The 24,121-nt window shown below is 30.5% G+C and overlaps 1 long non-coding RNA gene across 1 annotated transcript; it reads right to left on the bottom strand.

Annotated features, from left to right (window-relative positions):
* Positions 1-1,675: 1,675 nt before the first annotated feature.
* Positions 1,676-23,245, bottom strand: LOC148237732 (uncharacterized). The gene is made up of 2 exons (XR_015812690.1): positions 22,945-23,245; positions 1,676-3,942 (listed from the first exon to the last, which is right to left on the bottom strand). It is a non-coding gene; the product is annotated as an uncharacterized LOC148237732 (long non-coding RNA).
* Positions 23,246-24,121: the final 876 nt, after the last annotated feature.

Genomic DNA, 24,121 nt, shown 5'->3' with positions numbered 1-24,121 from the left:
GCTCATAAGAAAGTATTTTAGTCTAGGTAATTCATTCACATCAATATGGACGGCCTTAAGTGTAAATTGGCTAACTGTGTGGTTTATTTTAATACATACTACAGTAATATCTTCTAGATATATATCTACTGTTCTTTTCATATGCAACATTTTCATCAGCTCATTCACGCACACTTGATTTTATGATAAGTCTGCGGACAAAATATTCGCTATTTTAAGACATTTTCAATCAAATTTCCTTGAGACGTAATCACTTTGAAGATGTGAAAATTTCATAGCATGTATGAGAATGTTGTGAGCAAAGTGGCATTAGTAAGTGATTTTTACCCTAAACAGTAAAGATGTATAAGACGGAAGGCGCAGTGTCACAAATATAAGTCTATAAGTAATCGGGTCATCAAGCAACTATGGAAATCCCTCTTAAGAAAATGTAGCTAGAATGTTCTTTTTAAAAAAAAATATGATACACAAGGCCGCGCAATGAGAATATTTATGGTGACAGATACAGCTGGGTCAATCAAAGGTACAAAAATACAACTGAAATAAACTAGCGATAAGAGCATGAGATCACATCCACGATAGTGTTTCATATCAAAAGGCCTATTTGAGAAGAGTGTGGGCCAGGTTGCTTTGGTGACCGTCGAATTGATCGTCCAAGATTTTCGGCGTCGTCATTAGAGCGTCGTCATAATGGACGAGCGGCCGATCCGCGACAATCCCACGATAGATAGTGCGCCTTGCGCAACGAGCGGACAATGGCCGTTATGCGCGCAAGTGCTTTGACCCGTTCGGAAATTAGTTTAAGGTCGTGAACCTGTCAAAACGGACGCGCATTTTCCGAACCGCCCCCTTCCGCTTCCGGGTCCATTATTCACAAATCGGCGGCAAATATGAATTTGCAATAATTCCCACTATCTGTTCCACCCCTCTCGCTTCCCCGGCCCCCCGTCGGCGGCGCGCGACGGTCACGGCCGTCGTTTTTATTTTCGTCGGCCTTTCGGCTTTCCCCCGTATGGTACGGTGCCATCGCACAGTGCGGCCAAACAGTGTCATAATTCAATATCTCTGAAACTATGAGACCTATGCACCAAAATAATAAAAAGGTTACAATACTTTATATCACTCTTTGGGCGTACATTAAAAGTCAGAAATAAAATTTGCAACTGCAGTAAAGCTTATATGGATTGTCTGTTTATACAGAGTAAAGTTAATATTGATAGTTGAATATACACCAAGAAGATTCACTTTCTATAATAATCCTAACTCTTTGGTTGTCAAAATCCGATTAATTGGCTTTAGTTAAATTGAAAAAAAATCATAATTGAAGATCAATTTTAATACATTTTAATCGAAATGTAAGGATTTGTATATCATATATGCAAAATGTAAGTTTAAAATATATCATATATGCTCAAATTCATCGCAACTTAGTCTATAAAATCATAAAGCAAAGAAGCTACTTAAGATTTTATTACGCATCTACAAATCGTAAACATAATTTAATTTTAACCAAAAATATATCACGATTTATGTGGCCTTTTTATAATGTATTCATCGGTGCGAACTTTTAATATTTTCTAGAAACTAAAAATAAGCCTTTCAACCATTTAGTAAAAAATATTTTTCATAATATTATAGTTTGTTCATATATAGGTTATAACTTTTCTCTTGATTATTTTTTGTTGGTTATAAAAGCCCTCTTTTATTAGACATAATTATACTAGTTAAATATAATTTTTGGAAAGTAAATTATTCGCAATTAAGTACTTTTTTACATTCATTTTTAATCAATTTATTCCTGAAAAACAATTAAAATATTCTGGAATTTTTGGTTTGACTCATTTCCTAAGAAAATGGTCGTTATCTCAAAATATCTCTTATTTACATTTACCCAATTGTAATAAAATAATCTATGAACGTTTCTTTCAGGTTATCATCGTCATCGTCATAAATAAATGTTTACGATTTAAATTCATAGACTTATTGTAGGTATTGTTATCACTTTCACTGTCTGAAATATTTGCCTTAGTTTCTTGATTAAATTCACTAACATAATTTTTATTTTCATAATAACGCAAATGTTTTTTTGTGTCAAATAAGTTATCATCCTCACTCACATAATAATTGTAGAATATTGACTTTTCGTCAAAACTACTATTGATTTTATAATTTGCTGTAATTAAAAACAGTTATTTAATTTATTTAAAGAAAATACGTACGACTTTTAGATTGAGAATCATAGACAACAAATCGCACGTTTGGGCTTTGACAATAGCCACTCGACGAGCGGGTGGCACAGAAATTGTTTCCAAAATTTTACGACGAATTTTAGTAATTTGACAATTCAAGATAAAATGGTTGAGAGTTACTAAATTTTTTAGCGTAATATAAGTATCCCTGAGTAACTAACAAAATAAAATACTAGAAATTTTATCATCAAGTCACTCAAAAAGGCTTCAGAAAATATAAATTATATTGGGCATGACATAGATGCCTTTGGACTGCAATGGTAAAATCATTTTGGGCATGACATACATGCCTTTGGACCTCTAAGTGTTGAATAAATTTTACTGATACCAAAGCATGATAAACTGTCTATCCTAAAGAAAATTTTAATCATGATATAATAAACAAAAAATATAATCTCACTGACTTAAGTGTTTTGAATAAAGCGGATTGCATGTTCTGTAATCATATTGAAAATATATACAGTAAGGCTTTATAAGAAGTTGCCATTTGTTATCTAATGTTATCTGAAATATGAAATAAAGTACTTAATCGCATTGATTTGGGTGTTTTATTATAGCGGATCACAGGTTTTGCCAATATATATGTATATACAGTTAGACTTTTAAGGAGTTGGCATTTGATATAAAATGTTGTTTTTAATTAAAAAGTTTGAAGGCGTTATGCTTCTTACATAATCTTGTTTGGTTACAGCACAATGCAACCGACTCTCTCATGATATATAAAGAGTAAGAGATTTATTTTATTAGGCTTAGATGTAGTGAAAACATGTATATACTCTCATTGTTATTTTCAATACAATTTCTGCAATGCGTGCAGAAATTTTCGTGTAGATTATTTACATATATGTACTATTTTTTTACTACTTAAAAAAATGAGTTCAAAATAAAATTACGCAGGACATTGATGGTAAGTTATACAAATTCATTTTTATGAGAATTGGCCTGATAAAACAATAAAAAAATGAAAGGGTAGACAATTATGTCAATCTATAAAATTTAAAAAAATTCTGTGTTCCAGATCATAAGTATACATGAGTAGATGTATGCATGTGAAGCATGACTACTCAAATCGCAATGACAAATTTGTTCTTAAGGTGAACCCAGATAGAATCAAAAATCGATGAAATCTTTAGAAAAGGTAAAAGCGGTGCTTTCTGGAGTTACAAATGATAAAAATGCATCGTTGAATAAATCTAGTAAGAAATATAAAAAGCAGAATTACACATAATGCATTCATTGCCAATTTCTAGATGATCATGAGAATTTTTTGTGAGAAAAATTTCAAAATGTTTCAGAAGTAAACCACACGATTTCGAGTATCTCGTGTTGGTAAAAAGCTCAATTTGGATATTGTTATAGTAAATATAGGAATAAAGGGGAAAATTTATCGTTGGAACTTTGCCTTTGATATTGCTCATTTTGTCGCACTGTGCATCGTCGTACACCTCTGTGTGCGCGTTTTCATATCTGGGTCATTCGCGTAGTCGCGGATAAATCACGCCATCGCACCGCACAGTCGTCATCTAGATCTCTCGCGTCCGAAGATTTGACCTTCCGAAAGTTCCTCAACCTGAAATCGGTCGAGTGGTTCGTCGTCGTTCGGTCCGATAAAGATATTTACCGTTTTCTATTTAGCGCCGCCGGTGACCGGCCTCCGTCCGCGGAATGCGGGATGATTCTCGTGACGGGGCCCCTGAAAGCAACATAGTCATCGTTAGCGATATCGATTATTTATCGGCAAAAAAAATAACAAAATGTATAAGAGAATAAGTCTAAATATTTCGAAATTACACAAGAGTTTACTACGGACGGTGCGGAATCGTTAGCTAGTTTATGTGTTTGTCCAGAACGACGTCTAAACACGTCACTGATCTAATTCGATGTACAATTTACATCATAGAAATTGGGTCCTTTATTAAAAATATGGATAATGAAATCGAAATGAATAAAAAAAACAAACATTAATAGCAATCATTTACGTGATGGTATTTAAAAGTTAAATACCAAATATTTTTAGTGAAATTGCAGTAAAAATTATGAAAAATGTGCTTATTTTTATTTTCATTTAGTGAAATTACGATAAAATTATTTATAAATGTTTTGTGTATTTTAAATAAAACTTAAATCATTAAATAATTCTCAGCAGAGTCATTACAAAAACGAGGAAAAAATCATTAATAATAAATTGTCCGCGAACTCGTTTAGCTCATTATAACTAGATCTAATACAATATTAATTTATAATTTGTCTTTTACAGATTCATACAAATCATCGGTTGATTATTTAATATAAAACATTAAAAATAAGAGTATTTTATCATTATTTTTTATATGAATAATAATTTCAATAAATTATTTTCCTACAAAATGTGTTTTTTTTTTAAATATAATTAATAACACCCCTTTTACTGTGACATATTATAAACATAAATAGGTATATCATTTTTGTAAAAATATCTTAAAACTTTATAATAATAATTTTGGATAAACTTTTTTATAACGAACAAGCTGAAAATCTTTTTATATTGCTGCAAAAAAGTATAATAATGTTTATAACATTCATAGATGGTAAAGTTGTTTTATCGAATTGTTAACAAGAAAATAGTATTATTGCGTATATAAAACAAATATTTTATTTGTAGAGGTGCGTTCGTAATATGGCCATAACGGTGTCATCTAAATGGCCTCGCTTTTCCACTGCGCACGCGCACTTCTATGCACTCCCCCCTCTCGCGTTATCAGCATACTATAAAAATCCTTATTTTCAAACAAAATATCACTGAAACTATTATATTATATGTAAATTAAATATAATTTGAACTATAGTCTATATTTATATATATTTAATTCAATAATAATTGAATATAAAAAAAAGAAGTAAGTTGCGTAATTATTGATTTTATTAAAACAATATTGATTTGCAAACATCTAGGAGTATATTTTTTCAGTCGGAAAATGCAGAATTTAAAATCTGCAACAACTGTTGAACACATTTGGCGGTTCTAGGAAATCAATGTGATATGTGATAATTTAGTCAAATCGAAACAGAAAATAGCGTTTTGTTTATAAAGAAGACCGGGCAAAAGTGAGACGTTTTCCTTCACGGGTAAGCAGCACAGAGACGGTCAGGGTTAAACACATGTGCATGTAAAAAAGTGGGACAGACTTATTAGGCAATGTGTGGGGAAGAACGATAATGAAGACAATATTGAACATGTTAACACGACACATTGCAATAAGACACGATTGGTAATTTGCGATACTGAGAACCGATGGTTTGCATAGTTACTTAGATATAGATTAATAAATTCATATTTGGCAATATATTTATAATACATATATGCACTAGTAAAAAGCTAGAATTAAATTCATTTAAAAGTAGTTTTTTATCTTTATTTATCGCTTCACCAAAAAATTCAATGTATTGAATTTTTTTTTTGGTGAAGATATGAAAATTTTCCTGCCAATCTTTTTTATGTATTTATTTCAAGTTAATGGTGGAGTGCAATAATTATAATTTAAATCAACATAAAAAGAGCTTTATAAATTATTTATAAATTATCAAGCTGGAAAAACTTGTGTTTTGTTAATTGTCTACACACCTTACCCTTTTAGCTTGAATAATTACAATTCATTTGCATTTAATAAAACTCATATCTATATCTAATTTGTGTTTAACCGAGCATGTAATGTAAGTACATATAATTTATATGAGCTCCTATGCTTTTTACACAGTTTTACACAAATATTCGTATATGATGCAAATTCCTCTAATATAAAGATTTATTAGGCATAAAATATGGGTTATTTATAAAATACTTTCTTATTTTTTCTGTAAAGTTAAGATAGTGTTTGAATTATTTCAAATAATAATATGCACATTAGTTTGTAAATAATTATTATTTTGGCAAATTTCAAAGGGTCTAACTACAGAATAAGAAAAAATATTATTATTTCTAATAATATCGAAATTATTCAATCTTTTAAATTTTATATCAACACTATTATTAATTTAATATTTAATGGTATTTTAAAAGTTTATTAAAACTAATTAATTATATTGCTATTATCCTTCATAAACGAATTTTACTGTAACAATCGAGGTTTCGCCGGTAAGTCAGAATTTTGTTATTCTCTAAGCATATTGATATTTATTGAACAATAATATAACACAAAAATATACAATTAATTATTTTATTATGCGAAATCAATGTCATGCGAAATATCCGAATATGGTATTTGACGTGTAGAGGCCGCACGCGCGTAGACAGTGGCGCCATATGCGGCCGCTGGCATAAATGGCGCACGAACGGCCATGCGCGAAAACGCCCGCCGCGATGGCGGAGCCTGATCAAACGCGATTTTGCCCACGATCCCGGAAAATTTTGTGATACTTTAAAAAGGCAAGTCGATAAACACATTTTTAGTGATATTTAGAAAGTTGTACGAGCCCGATCGGGCGTAGAAGAGAGATTTTAAAAAATAATACGCATCTGTCTTGCGCCTTCCGGCCGCTGCGCAATAGAAGGTTTTCACGATTTTTCACCCTTTACAGTGAAATATTGTTACAATATAAGATTTTTATAAACTCATTGATTATTTATAAGCCGGATTTGATAATATTAAATCGAAAAAAATGATGTTTGAAGGTACAATATGGATATATCCAATATTCAGGCGCTGAGTCGAAAACTCCCTATTTAGCAATAAAACATGCATATTAAATTATAATAAATGTAATAAATTATATTATCATGATATAAACATACACTTAAAATTAAGAAGGTGCACATAAAGTCTTTTAAAATTGATTTAAAATTACTAGAGTTTTAATTTCAAGTTTACCCTTACACCCAAGAAAAGAAAGATTTCAAATAAAATTGATTAACGCGCAGTTGTATATTTAAAATATATTAGAATCATAAAATGTCATAATTTATATTTTATATGATGTAGAAGTATGTGTTTTAATTTATTAAATACATTTCACCCCCTAAAAAAGGTGCTATCATACAAATAAAATTAATTATGCAATAAAGATCTAGTCTAATTGTTTAAGATACAAAATAATAAATTGAAACATTTACATTCAATCTTTTTTTAATGTTTATGTTTTATTATGTTTTATTTTAGTTATGTATCCTTAATATCTTAAACGATAAAAAATATGTATAATCGATTAAGAAATTATCAATTGACCCCTATGCAATTTCCTAGCCAACTAAACTAATGTTAAACGTTTAAAATATATAAACGTTTCTATGTATATACTCTGCGGTTAAATCTGTTGTCTTGATATAAAATATATAATTTTCTTTAATATTTTAATAATTATTTAAATACATTTTTACGCTATAGCATAATAGGAAACATAAGCGTTTGTCACTCGAGTTTGTCACATTTTGACAATCCACGGTCAGACATAGACGCCCCTATGATTTGGCGCCGACTAGCATGACAATCGCCAGCAATCGACACTAATGGCCGTGATGATGGTGCGCAATACGCCCCCTACTATCTGTCGTCCGACACCACCATCCTGACATCTAGTTTTGCTTTCCTAAGTAGATAAAAGTTTAGAGTATCCTACAAAAAAATAAAATATATTCATCCGCCATGACCCCATCGTGCCAAATAGTGCCTTATCAATTCCTGCGAGTTATATTGTCCGAGGTCGCTACAGGAAATACGCCGGGACATAAACATTGATAACATCTATCGCTGTCATTAACAGATGTTTATTTTTACGGGCGTATGAGCTTTAGAAGCCAAAAGTTTTAGATATTTTAAAATTATAAATTATATAAATTCCTACTTCAAATAAACATCGATGTTTGTTTTTATGCAATTTATATGCTTAAAATTAGGTATGCAATACTGTAAATTTATACTTTTAGAAAAACTCATTTTCTTCTTAATATGAATCTATTTTGAATAAGTGTCGCAACTACAAATAAGTAGTGTTTTTAAAGGCATTTTTTTGAGGAATGAAAGTACTTACATATACATATGTTCTAAAAATAAAGCAAAATCCAAACTTAAAAGTTACATACTAAGTAAATAAAATTATACATTCTAGGAATAAACTTCTCTAATATAGCAATATTTTTAATGTGGTAAAAAGCCAAAATTATCTATTGATATAAAAAACCATTTATTTTTAATTATCATTAAAAATATAAATATTTTAATATAGGTACGTTGCCGGTTCACAAATATTAATATTTCTTTCAATAACGGAATATTACCCCAAATTGAATTAGCAATATTAATCGTAGTTTATAGCCCGCATCTTGTAAACGTGGCTGAATTCACTCAAGATTGATCGATAGAGTAGCTACACTGGTCCATCATAATTTAGCTCAATACACGGAATTGTCAAGGGGGAGAAATAGGATTAAAACACGCGATATCATATTCATTGAATTAGAAAATTTAGTGTTGTAGTTTTAAGAAGAATAAGAAAAAACCGTCATAAGCTTCTGTATGACGCATATGACCTGTGACCGAAGAAAATAATGTATATTATCTATTGTGGGATTTTTATCGTTCGAACACGTTAAACGAATACCCTCCTACTATAAATTAATTAATGCTAACGTTAAATTAAAAGTAGTTAATATTTTTGTCAGAGTAATTAAGCGTTTACTCTTAATTGAAATACTAATAATTTTTCATTCAAAATATTTTTCATCGTATTTTTATAAAATAACACTGTTAGTTAATTAAATACCGTAATATTAATTCATATTAATTCATTTACGTATACTAAATGAATTGAATTTGATCGTGGAGAAAATTCTCAATATGTAAAGTTTTCAGTAAAATTAAGATTCATTATTTCGATATTATTTCTATAAAAAGTTTGTACATAATACAAATTACATTCTCATTCTATATACAATTTATATATCAAGTGCTATTTTATCACTGTATTATTTTTTATTATTTTTTTAGTATTTGTATAACCAATATTATTGTGTCCCTAAACTAGATAAATTTCTCATTAGATAAATCTTATAGATAAAATTGAAATACATAAATAATATAAAACTCAAAATACGCCTGCGTTTACTTTGTATAAATTGGCAAGAAAATTATTTATTTTTTACCAATGGAAGTGTATAATATTTTTTCCTTTAGTTCCTAGCTAATAATAATAATTATCTGGGACCCGATTTATATAATATTGCCCTTTCATTTTTTGATAATAAAAAGGATAATTTTTTTTTATTAATTTAAGTCAGAGTCATAGACCCACCCACTGCTTAAAGCGACCAAAAAGCAGTCGCATAGAAAATATTAAAAAAAAATATATTTGCTATTGCCTATATTCCAAAAAATAGTCATATTTTGGAGTTTATTTTCTAAATGACTGGTAGTGTTTAATTTTTGTTAAATCAATATAAATAATGTGTAATTTAAATTTTGTCTGAAGTAAAACTTTAATTTTGAATAAAGCCCACATTAACAGCAACTAAATGAGTCTTTTCAGCAGCAGGATTAATTAAAATGAAACTTTGTACCTATTTAAAGTTTTAATATTATAAGCTCTATTATATTTAAAATTACCATTGGTAGTCTCGACACTTTTTAGTTCTAGTGTTTTTTGATTCTTCATACATAAGCATTGGAATAAGCTTTTTAATGATTATTTATTAAAGTATGACCATCATGACTAAATATAACACCTAATGCGCCACAATGACTTAAAATAATAGTAACATAATACATTTTGTATACGCATATCATCCATAAAAGAGTGCTGTAAATACTATATATATAACAAATGATGTAGAATTGATCATTTGTCAACGTCTGTTTGAGTAGTTCTTAATTTTATAATTTTATTTAGAAGGTTCTGTTCGGTTCGAGGAACTATTGAGTAGTTTAAGCCGCTTCTAGGAAAAAAATAATTAGTTTAAATAATATTTCATAATGGTAAATTATGTCTAGTGCTTTAGTTGTATGTAAGAAAACTGCTCCTATTAATATTTTTCTATTGAATCGAATTTGTATATATATCTCAAATCGGTTGTCGAATGTGCTGCACTCTTCTGGTATCCCTACTTTAATGTGCCAATTGATAACAAAACACGAAAATGCTTCCGGTTATTATCAATAATGCAGCTGGAACCTAATTCATATTGTTAAAGGTAATTCTAACTTTTTAGAGCATTTAAATTTATAGGAATACCATATAAGCAGTATTTAATCGAAAGTTACAATGACAGATGAGCTACAATAAAAATAGCTTTCAGTAATATAAAAATGCCTAAAAAAATCAATGATAAAATAATTCTCTAGTTTGGTTAAAATCGATAACATTTCTATGCTCAAATCAAAATCTGAAAATATATGATGATTAATTACGAATATAGTAACATATCTCAAGTATTCTTCAGTAACCTAAATTAAAAAAGGTAACATTTGCATAATATATCATGACTTTAACTAGACTTTCTAACAATTATTCTTTAAGCAATCCGAAAAGATCATAAAATGTACAGATAATTGAGAAGTGTGCCTAAAAACCGGGTAACGCTTATTTTTTGTTTGCGGTAATGGAATTTCTAAGCTGTTTAGAATAGCAAATAAAATGTGGCCATAGCCCTTTAATTATCGGCAAGTGTCGCTGTGATAAGCGCGCAGGTACCGTTATTCGTAGCTGGGAGTACGTTCACAAATGCTGATGAAGACCAGGTACCCCCAGCAAGACCGCATTCCATCATACATCCAATCGTTCGAACGGCACACTGTAATTTGATACTTTGTTGCAATTTCTTTGTCTAAAGCACACATTTCGATTTCAAAAGAAACACTAGGAAAAACTATTGGAAAATTACCGCAAACATTATCACTTAACGATAATAATACATACGCATATGCGTAATATATAATTTATTCATCGAAACAAATTATTATGTTCGATGCAATTACGGTTGATAAACATCTTACGCGATGATAATCCACGCGCGCATACACGTTGGTTACATGAGCAACACGTGGGTCTTTTTCGACGCGTTCCGGTCGGAGGGAAAAAAGACTTGTTCCCTAAATTACCTTGGTCGGCATTTGGAGTTTTATTTCGGGAGTTATCTCACATTGGCTGCTGGGGGGAGATCCGGAAATAGACGTTTAGGAGCGTGCAGCTCCAGATTTAACCGTGCACCGACCGCGCCTTTCCGGTACAATGTTGCATCGATGGAGACGATCGTTATACATTTGCCATCAAGTACAAATTTTTACAGACATTTTTATAGAGCCTCTTTAATTGTATAAAAATATATAGTTAACCATAAAATTAATTTTAACATCAAATCCATGGAACTGGAAATCAGTTAATAAACTACTACATAATACTAAAAAAAACAATCATTATACTATTGTATGTGTTATTAATAATTTTAAGTACAGAATTTACAGTGTACTATTGATTATCAGGGTGCGGATTGTCGGTTTCTTGAAATATTTTTTTTGCTTATTTCCAATCCACTATTACAGTCATGTGAACTCATAAAATTAAACTTTTGATGATTGGAAAAGCAAAAAAACCTACATCATTTAATGGGACAGAAATAAAAAATCTCCTTGTTGATTATAATAAACAAAAATACTTAAATGAATAAATAGATCAAATGGGTTCCTTCTTGTAACGAGAGATTTTTTAAAAGTAAAGGGTTGCAACAGAAAGCAGTATTATTAATAGTTAATCCTCTTTCTCATCCGAATGAAAGTTTATTGAAAACGAACGACGGTGCTATGATTGCAGCTTTTTTTAACGCCTTTGTTACAAGTTTAATTCAATCCATGGACCAATGTGTTATATTATTTATGAAACGAGCTAACCATTGTGGTCTTCTCATAACTCTTGCGAGGAAGATGATGGCTTGATGACAGCATTGGATGCTTGCTATAAATGAAATAAATAATAAAAATTCTTCCTAACGTGGAAACATATGTATTGGATTCTGAAGAGACTAGGCAAGTGATATATGAAATATGCAGAATATTAAAAAAAAATGCTTTAAAAATATCGATTAGAAAAACATCGAAGAGGTTTTAATGCTTTAATGATATCGTATATCGTTTCTATCGTCACTCAAACAGAAAGGAAGGAAGTGATGGTGAGAATACAAGTGAAGAAGATACAAACAAGTACATTAGTCACAAGACGGCTGATGTATATTGAAAATTTACTATACTACAACGATATAATTATTACTGATATTCAAAATTTATTGAAAGATTCTCAAAAGAAAACGAGAATCACAGATTATCTTAATAAATAAAAAAAATATCTGTGTTGTATATTTATTATACATATTTTAAAATAAAATAAAAATTTCTAGTTCGGATTATCCGTGTTTTTAAATTATTATGGTGTCCTTCCTTGCCAGCATTAGTTGCCGGATAATCCAGAGTATACTGTATTTGCTTATGCTGTAAAGCTTTTGAGCTATAATTTATGTTACAGCGGTAAATTTACAATATTTTTATTTAAATATATACAAATAAACATATATTTAAATGCTATATTTTGACCATCGATATCTGTTAAAGGAAATATGACTTCATATTTGCCAAAAATCTTTTTAGAAGAGCATAGATGAAAAACTTAATTTTATTGTAAATCATAGCTGTTTAGCTTTGTTTAATTTATAATAAATTGATGATTATAAAATATATTTTCAACCAAGGATATGAAAAAACTATCTAAATATAAATTGAATATGAACCAAAAAAATAGGAACGCAATGAGTTACATGCTGTGAAATTATGGGGTTGTTGTCCTGTCACCTAGGAAGGATGAAAATAAATCCACCTTCAGGTCACTGCCAGAATCGAGGGACAAAATTTATTTTTGGAGTGCCATTTTCGTCCGTGGGGGGTGGAAATGTATTTAAGACTCTTCTATAAGCTCAAGAAATAAGAAGAAGAAGATACAATATAAACGACGATGAGAGACGAAACGATTTCGATACTTTTTTATGTATATAGAATATAATATACTAGAATTAGAAAATTTATTTATAAAACTAAGTGTTGCATCCGAGCACTTCCATATGTATCATGACCTCTCATATCTTTATATTTATATATACGTATTTAAATTTTATCGTAATCGTTTTGACACATTTTAAATGTAAACACAATGTTATTACAACTGTTTTCGACAAAAGCAATGTGCCAAGTTACAAACTGGGGACTGCGGTGGTCCCTTATAAAAAATGTCCGACATTGTCATACTCCCATTAAATGTCCATTAAGTATCCTAATGACGTTTCAAAAAATGATGAAAAATATTATTTTTTATCCCAAATGGCAATTTACCAAAATATCAAACAAACGCTCGCGGCAATGACCTCTTCTACTACGTGTGCTTATGAATTATTTAATATAAAATGCAGTATTTACTGATAAGATAAAGCTGAGATAAACCTCAAGAAACGAGGTTGTTGTACTCAGCCTAAAATAAACTAACGATTTTCAATTAAATTTGTAACATTATACTTTCAGTCACGATTGCGCGATTTCTGGGAATAACTAATTAAATTAGATACCAAAATTCGTTGATAATTTTTTTTATTATCAATAATGGAGATAAAAATCTATTTTATTGATTTTGTTGCATTTTTGATGCAAAATAGAATCAAATGCGCATTTGAAAGCTTTTTATTCGGTGACGCGATATCAATACCAGATATCCTTGCTAGCTTTTGTGCAATGGCGAGTGTCAACATTGTCGTCATAAGTCTCGTGACCCGGCGTTCGACATTGCGGCCCAGTTTTGTTATTATTGTGGATATATTGGCTTTTTTTGCATATGTTGACCTCGTCGCTAGACCGCTTGGAGATTCGCTAGATCATAATAATTGCATTTGATCTGCGATTATGGAAATTTCTGGATCCGTCATTGTTTGACGAACGAGGCGCTTAGTCATCGGGCGAAAGCGAGGGCCACGTCACCGACGAGCTGAAACTTCCATCTCAACATCCATCGATGATTGGACAAGTGGATTAGGAGAGAGAGTAAAAAAGTGTCATCGGCATCTGTCTGGGTTCTAATGTCGCGTTTGGCCGAAATGAACGAAAAAAATCCGTCCATATGAATTGTGATTCCGAATTTGGACACGTTTCCAACAGTGCTAACCAAACGTCGGATTCGCTTCTGCAACACTGTGTGTATACACTGTCTGCTCTTCGTGTCTGTTCTGACGGGCCAGGTTGTACCAAGGTTTAATTTAAATGTAACAATACACATTTAATCGAGTATAATTGCAGTAATTTTATATAAACGGTTTTTATATTTGAAACACAACTTAGTAAACATGAGATGAAAATTACTTTAATTAACAATAATCTGATGTTGTCGAATTTTTAACGATCGCAATATCATATGGTGATTAATAGTACACAAAATAGGCGTACATTAACAATAACATTACATTAATTAAATAGTTTTAAAGAAATCACACCAAATCTATATATTAACAAGTTGCCTAAAATTATTTTTAAAATATGCAATATTTATTTTAAAATTTCCAAACATAGATATTCACCATGTCCACGATGCAAATAACAGCATACATATGTATATGAGAGTTTCATTGAAGATTTCAGACTTTCAGCAATGACACATATTATAAAATAACAACATCAAATTAGAGACAATTTATAATATACTAGAAGTAGTTCAATAATGATATTATAATTTTTGCACTTTTTTACGATATCAAATTTATAATTAATGATACAAATATTTACCATATTCTGGCCATAAATGTGTTTTGTACTCTAAAATAACTTTAGGAGAAGAAAATATGTTGTTCTGTATTATGAATCTGTAGAAGAATTGAATAAGGAATGAATTTAATTACTTTCAGCTTATTTTACCGGAAAATATGACAGCAATAATTTAGGTTGTTCATAAATATATATAATATTAGTATAAATGCACAAAATACATTACATAATAATTCAGCTATAGATTTAGAACCAACTACAGTATTTTTGTCAAAAATAATAATCTGTAAAATAACAAACTAAATTGTGTCTTTACAGTTTCAAACATTATAAATTATAAAATAAAGATCAATTTAAAAAAGACTAAATATCTTGATAAACTAATCTAGTTATTTTTATTTCTAGATAAACTAAATTTATATTGCTATAACATATACTTGCTATAATATTTCCTCGTATATTATACTATATAGATATTACTTTTAATAATATTTTTTAGAGGAAGCTAAAAAATACCGCGATTTATTCAGTTTAAAATACTTTTAGCAGTATTGCTAAGTTAAAAATGACGTAATAAGACTAAAATAAGAAGATTCAATTAACCTTATTATGTCGTGTATATTTAATATTGTAAATCGCTAACATGAACCACAATGCAGAGATATATACAATGCTGAAGGCTTGATTATTATTAGTTAATAATTCACTTAATGAAGTATTTGCTTTCCTCACAGAGTTATTCTTAAGTTTCTAAAATAAAGAAGCTGAATCGTATGCACTGATTATTTGATTGAAAGAGTTACAGCAAAATGATCTTTATTTGTTAACTTTTTTTGTAAACACATTTAACAATTTTTTATTGAGCTTCAAGCAGATTATATTATTACAAACATAATAATTAGAAAATTAAGCACATTGAGATTGGGAGTAACTTAGTTTATAAGTGTTTCGCAATACGATAAAAAAATCAATAAATTTTGACTTGATAAGAGTAGTGCGTATTGAGTCTCTCCCCAACTGAGCCAATGATGCTTCTCGATAGTTCATTGTTCTTCTTGCAGTGCAGACATGCTTTTAATAAATAACTTGCAACACAATGTATTGATGGTTGTGGTAATGTCCTGGTAATTCTCCAGACCTTGAGGACACCTTACTGGAGGAATTTAAGTTCACTAAGATCAAGTTTCTTCCTCTCTTCTCCCAACACAACTTTATTATTCCAGTCAATGATTCAACAGGTCATTTAGAACTTCAAACATCTTTACACCAAATCATTCTTTTAGCGTTGCTTCGAAGTGACTGAAGGCACAAATATTACCCTTATAGACTTTTGGAAAAATCATTGCCACGTTGTTAGCTACTTCAAGATCATCGATAAAGCATGGGGTGGGGTTACTATGTGATTCCAAGTGAGGTTCTCAGTGATAGACGGCAATGATTCCGATTTGAATAATTAATAAATTATATTATTTTACTATAAATTAAAATACTAACAAATATAAAAATATGTGTCTTTTGTATTAATCAGTTTATATAAATATTTTTGGGTTTTAGATATTTATTTATTATGGGGAAATTCGCTTTGATATACAAATGTTTTGAAATACGAGCATGTTTTCGGAACGAATTATGCTCGTAAACCGAGGTTCCACTGTATTTCAAAAACATAATGTATAATTGCAATTAAATTTAAAATGAAATTGTTTAATAATTAGCAGATTTTTAAAACAGTGACATTATTTTTTGCAATGAGTTATAATTGTTTTTAAGTTAATTTTTTCATTGAAATTAAAAACACAATCATGGAAATCATTGCTTATTTTATAATTAACAAAATCGACCGATTTTCGTCGCATTTTTTCCCCACCAGTGATTCTCAATGCGACGCAATAAAACGGCTGTGCTCGCGCGTCATCCATCAGCACACATCCACGTAGCGGCCTCCAACTAAGGAAAATCGATTTTCACGTAAATTTCTCAGAGACCGACCGCGGTGTGCGAACCTTCCTTGCGACCCCCCATTTTTTTGTACTTATAGTAGTCTCCATGGTCGGTCTGGCTGGTGGCATTAGGCGCCCGCGTAACAGTACTCCTCGTTGGATTCGCGCGTGTCTGTGTTTGCTCCTTGCCGGTATGTGTGTTTGTTTCTTGTCGGTGTGTTGTATGCACACAAGAACGGAGATGCTTCCAACCCTTCGTGGCCCCCCGATAACCCGTTTAGAATTATTTTGTCCGAGGCTTACTTTCGTACACGCTCGCCAAATTATATCTAGATAAATATATAGGCGGGCGTCTCTTATGCACACCAGCAAAATCTCGGACCGGGCCCGGCAAATGGACACCGATGGGGAAAAGTGGCGTCGGAAAATCCGAGGGCTCGGCAAATAAGGCATAAAAAGCTTTGCTGAAATTTATATAAATAAAAAATATATTGACAAATTTTTATTAAAATATTTATATCGCTCTGCAAATTTTATTAAAAAAGTCATATTAAAGCCAATGGCATATTTTCATTACGCTATTAACGTATTATACATTATAAAAATGTATCCAATTAATATGGAAAACTTCTATTAAAATGTTATATAATGACCGTCATAAAATTACGTTATATACTATAAAAACATGTACATCCAAAAGGAAATGAGCATTGTTAAGAGATAAAGGGCAGATTGTTATCTTAAAACATAGTAATATACAATAAGAGAGGGTGTTAATACCATGTAGGCACAATGGGTTTATATTATCATTATTCACAAACTAATCTGATTTTATTTCTATAAGTTTTTATATCATATAATATAAAACTATCTGAATCTTAAAACATTTTATGTTTGTAAATAAAAATATTTTCTGATAAATAATTAACATAAAACATTTCATATTGCTTATTTGAGATATAATACATTTCATTATAGTAGTTTAATAAAAAAAATGCTCAAACTCTAATTATAATAGATGAATTATATATTTATATAATCTAACTAAATAATTAATATTTGCCAGCTTTGACAGCAAAAAAGTCTTATCATAAAGAGAAAGAACCGTTCATGATTTTTTCAGATAGTCAAATTATGTTAAAATCATTTTTATGTAGAAGTTAAGATGCCTACATCATACTTTATGCACATAGATTTTTATAATACTATATTTTATTGCAATATAAGACAACCTTTCTATTCAAAGTATTTCTGAAATTTCCCGATAAAGAACTATCCTGAAACATTACACAGTTAACTATAAAATAAATATAATAGAAGTAATAATAAAATTTAAACTTAAGCATATTTTTTTTCTTAACTAAGCCCGTTGTTGGTACAAATTGAACTCGACAAGTGTACAACGATTAGACATCATGTTAAATTTTTTCTCATAGACATTTAGAAAATTCCTTCGCCCGTTACGGAACGTCCGATTCGCTTAACAAAACGATTAAATCCTAATTCTAATGGAATTATATCGGTCGAAATTCCAAACAAATTAAAAATACGCAATCGTATTGTTGCGTGCCCGGATAATTTTCTTCCGAGAAATCAATTTCTGACATGAAAACCCATTAATGTTCGAACATTGACCTTAGCATTGTTTTATAACAGAAATTTCGTCAGCGCACATACACACACATACTCATGCACGCATAATCGACACAAGCATACGCACTAACACACCTCTAATTTGTTATAAAATTCACAGGTTGGAATTATCAACATATGATTATTGCTTCCTTATTATTTGAAGGCGCGTGTACATACAAATGTAAAAAGGGCGATTTTTAAGGGGACGGATATTCAAACTGGTCGCCGAGACAAGTTCGCCATGTTTAGAATATTATTTCATACGTATGTATATATATATATAATATCATATATACACACCCTTTTTGAACGCCCTTATTATACCATCAATGCATAATTACGCATTGATGGTGTTAAATTTAAACATGACTAAAATAAGTGGCAAAATATTTTTTAAACCAATTTAACAAGTTAGATATCTTTTTCTGTTTAATAAATTTAAGATATTCTCTATGAGCTGAAGTAGCTCACTTTTATTAGAGAATTTTCAATAGCAAGTGTATACGATCATCATCCTAGAGATTAAGAAAATCTAGGTAAACCAAATCTGTGGTTATCTGTTGGAATTATAATTATATAATTATTACTAATACCGATCTCCCTGACACGATAGAAATTGGAAAACACTAAGGTCCATATGGGATTCGAATCCAGGTCTCTCAGGTAAATTGTTAGCGACTTATAGCACTAATATATCATTCTGGTTTATATACAAAGAGCGTAAAATTTTAATAAATCAGTATAGGTTTGCAGAAAGTCGGATAATAAGAGAGCATTGTATTTGGTGAAGATTGAATTATTAATGATTAAAAAGTCTGACATATTGCAGTGCTAAATTTTATTTTACCCTTTAGTTTTTCAAAACCAATCAGCTATTCTAATTAAAATTTGTGTCAAATTATTAATAAATAATATAATATATATATGTACTATGTATATTGATAAAGTAAGATTAAAAAAACAGCCTCATTATTTATTACATTTAAAAATAAAAATTTAGGTTTGTTATTTCTGGACCAATGCATCTGACTATTTGTTTGACTGGATTTTTGATAAAATTCACTAAAATATGTTATTAATTCCACTTAAATAAACTAAAAGTAACACATGCTTTCATTATGTTTTATATTCATCATTTTCATTTTTTCAATAAAAATAATTGTGTATAATATAGGTGATATAAACATAAATAAACAGAACAATTTATTTTTAAGTATATTCAATAACAGTTGCAGTTTTGACGTCTAAAATCAATATTAGATTTATTTTAGCCAATAAAATATATCTTTTGAAATATCTTTGACTGCAAAATTCTATTTCCCATAGGATTTATATTTAATATTAGTTAAAATAATTAGAATAACTCTTTAAAGAAAATATTATGCAGTTACAAACATAAAATAAAAAAATTGAACTTATGACGCTTATTATAAAACGTAAAAAGGGAATCATATTTGTCTCTTTAAAATTATTGAAATCTTTGCTTTTAGACAATACCCTATATAGTAAAGCAAGGTAAAGAAAAATATTGATGCATTAAAAATATAATAGAGACTATTGAACTTTTAAAATCTGTTTCAATCAAACAGTTCAACAGTTCTTCGGAACCTTAATTATCGTTCTAACGATAGCTCGATAACTAAATCAAAATCTAGCACATCATACCTTAAAATGTAAATTTTTTAATTCCATAATTATTTGAGCTCACAAAAAGAGTACAAATTTAATTTATAATAAATAGATAACAATAAGATTTTATTTTTGTTATATCAACGTTTACTGCAAAATTAAGAACATAGGAAAATACGTTAAGTTGCTCCTTTAATAGCATTTACTAGTTTACAATAAGAAATATAAAATAAGACTAATAGTGTAGATAATATAATAAACAAAAAATTAAGTACTAGTAGATAAGATAAATTAGGAAAAATAAATAAAAGTTTTACAAAGTGAATTTATTAAGCTTAAGACTATTTATAACAATTTACTGGTATGTGAAGTTTAAAGTTAATATAGAAAAATGTGTTATATTGAGTTTATTACTGATGTTAATATACACCGACAAGCGTTTGTTATTATTGGTCCAATCAGCTGTTTATATATATTTTTTCTTATTAAATATCAGTTTTAGGACCGCAATAACATAAACTCCTTACAGTTTAGTTCCGCAATATAAACGAGTGGTATAAGTCTCTGACTATTGATCTGAAAGATCTGGATTATATAGACCTTAGTGTTTTTTTCATTGCTATCGTGAGATTAGGATTAGTAACTATTATTTAATTATAATTCATATCGATCATCACAAATTATATTAGAATCTCATGGATAAATATTATGATGATTAATTGAAATCGAGCTAGATCGTACATATTAGATATTGAAAATTCTCTAATAATGAGCTACTTCAGCTCATAGAAAATATCTTGTATGTATTAAAAAAAAAAATTATCTCTCGTTTTCTTCACAGCCAAAATTTGTATTAGTGTATTCACGAATACTTTTTCTGACAGTGGGGCTGTTTTGAGGTGCGTTTTTATGATCACTTGCTATTTGGAGACGAATGGTAGGATATGCCTTAAAAAACGAAATACCCCTCGCCACAGATATAAGATTGCCGATTTCGGATATTATTTTTAAATCATCGACTTCCGCCAGTGGGGGAGACGGCGCCGAGTTCGCCACCCTCGCTTTCTAGTTTGTATTCCACAAAAACCGAACGCGCTCCGGTCTGATGGTTCCGCAAAAAGCGAACCCGCAGAGAAGAAGAGCCCAGGGACGTCGATTGAAAATGCCAACAGCGGTATGCAAAACGGTGTCGACCTTCGACTGTCGCGGTACCTTTCGGCAATCGGGGTCCCGCGGAATGATAAGCCGATGTCGGCCACTTAGTCACTGCGATCACCAGTTTGTGCCACTTTAAAATTCAAATGTTCACAATGTTTAATGCATCACGACCGGGCGGGCGGCCATTTAAAAAAGTTCACGATTGTCGTATGCAAGTATGGTTTTATGGTGCGCCTTCCGAAACGATATGGATCAGGGCCACGCTGACGTATCGGACGCATTGGTTTTTAGATACCTACATCGATTGCTCAAAGTTTAAATGGAGAAAGTAAAAAGTATTCGAGTCTTATAAGTTTCAGACATTTTTTTTTCGTTGGAAAAACTCAATATTTATCGAAATATAGATAATTTGTGTTCATAGTATGTGGAGAGTAGGTCTGATGATCAAAAATTAGTATGAAATTAATAATCATACGAATAAATATCAATGTGATTAATTTAAGTAGAACTATGTAAGTGCTTTAATAATTATCTAAATGTAACTCTAATGAGTACTATATAATACATATGAATAAACAAATATTTGTATACCTTAATAATTACATAATAGTACTTCTTTGCTTAAAAATTTGTTATTATTATTCACATTATATTCACATTTTTTTGTCATTCCTGTAAAATTGACAATTATTGAGTTAGTCATAGAAGATGATGATTAAATGATTGAATACACATTTGTTGTAGTAGCGATATGTGTATTAATATTTTTAAAACAAAAAAAAATTAAATTGAATACTAAGCATGTCTAATGGCAATAATTCAAACAGAGCAACGAAAACTTTCCCAGATTCACAGATAGTTAATTTATTAATTAATGACATATTTTAATGTTATATGATACTAAATATACTTTCATTTTTAGTATCACTTTCCATATTTTCTGATTTTCTTTGTGAAACGTATACATAATAAAATGCGGCTGCGCAACGAAAGCTTTTTGTTTCACATTTTTTGTATGGACCCCTCCCCCACCTCCTCACCCCCTCACTACGGGCATATTTTCATCCAACGTTTTTTCAGATTACGACGATATTTGAGAAAATTGTGCTTTTAAAGTGTGCACAAGTTTGCGATATTGTGTTATATTAAGAGTATACCCTATTTTGATCATTATTTTATATATATAATCGTCAATAAAGCATTATATATAAATAAATTATAATACTCTTTCATTAAAAAAAGTAATACTAAATTAAAAATATATGTTTATAATTAAGTTGAGTGGTATCTATTGTACACACATATTTTATGAAATTAAATTCATTTCTATCTATTCAAAAATATGATTTTTGTAGATGTTGATTGAGGTATTATTGCCACATAAAAATTGAAAAAGGCCATCCGTTCAACCCATTTCGTGTAGCAGTCATATTCTTCCACTTTGTTATTATCAGAGGGGTGGACAACAGACATGCGGGCATTCAATAAAGGCGAATTAAGAAATTTGGTCGACGCATAATAAAACCATGGAACGATACATAAAAGCGTGACGAACGTCTGTATTAGAGAATAATATCGGTAGATTACCTACTACGATGAATCGAAGAAAAAAGAAGGAGAATCGTTATCGGCAGGAATTCCGGAATGCGACTCTCGCTGCAACGGTCGTTGGCGCCCGTCGCTGCGTCCGAGGCGTGCCGGTATTCCCGCGAATTCCCGTGAGTGTTCTAGCGTCACCCGATCGGGTGGTGAGTAGCACGTGGGCACAAGATGGAGGAGGATACAGTTGCGCAACCGCGCGGTGTGGTGCGATGCGATGCGACGCGATGCGATGCAACAACACTCGCGACAGCGCATGCGCGTTGGTCGGCGCGCGGCGCAACACTGCAGCGGATGCAGTCGATGCACCGGCCGGCGGCGGGGTGGGGGCCCATTCATAAATTCAGGGATGCACGCGGGTCAGCGGCGCGCAACGGAGGAGCGCGGATCGCCACCGAGTGTGCGAAATCCAACGTTTTTACACAGGGACATCATTTGCAGAGGGCTGGTAGGAGCATTTTTCCACCCTTAATTTTGGCCAAAAAATACATGTCATTCATTGAAATACTATGAATCAATTTGTTCTCGCACCTCAAATAAAATCTAAAAAAAGTCTTGAATCTATCTCGAAAATATTTTTTGAAATATATCATTTCAGTGAAATCATATCGGAATACATTTTACCGATAGATAGATATTTTCTCCAGTTAAAATATAATTTATCTGACAGGTGCTAGTAAAATAAAATTAAGTTAATTTCAAACACTCTATCTCGTCGAGCTTCAACTGCCAGTTTAATAAGAGCAAGTACTTAATATTTTCCTACATGAATGCTCGATTCATTCCAAGTATGGCCGATATCAAGATTTAAGATTTTAGATGTAATTCTGTAATTATATATAAATAAATAAGCGGATATGAATCGTTCCCAAATCTCATTCACGCTCTGTTCCTTTTGTTTTATCAACGCTATGTTTTATACATGTTCTGTTTCATCAATATTTCATTTTTTCACTGTTCTGTTTTATCAACTTTCTGTTTCATCATGTTCTGTTTTTCCATGCGATGTTATATAACGTTCTGTTCCTTCATGAAACCGTTTCATTCGATTCTCTCATTTATTGTAAGCCGTAATATTGTTATAAAAAGTTTTTATATCAACGTTAGTAAACCGAGCATTTCCACTGCGATTTTATTGTCATTGGCGTGGACTATAAACAGGGAC

The sequence above is a fragment of the Plectrocnemia conspersa genome, unplaced genomic scaffold (genome assembly GCF_051122295.1).
Source record: "Plectrocnemia conspersa isolate PC_06_02 unplaced genomic scaffold, ASM5112229v1 ptg000002l, whole genome shotgun sequence".
Classification (NCBI taxonomy): Eukaryota; Metazoa; Arthropoda; class Insecta; order Trichoptera; family Polycentropodidae; genus Plectrocnemia; species Plectrocnemia conspersa.
The sequence above is the reverse complement of the archived record's forward strand: the minus strand, read 5'-3'. Positions and strand labels throughout refer to the sequence as shown.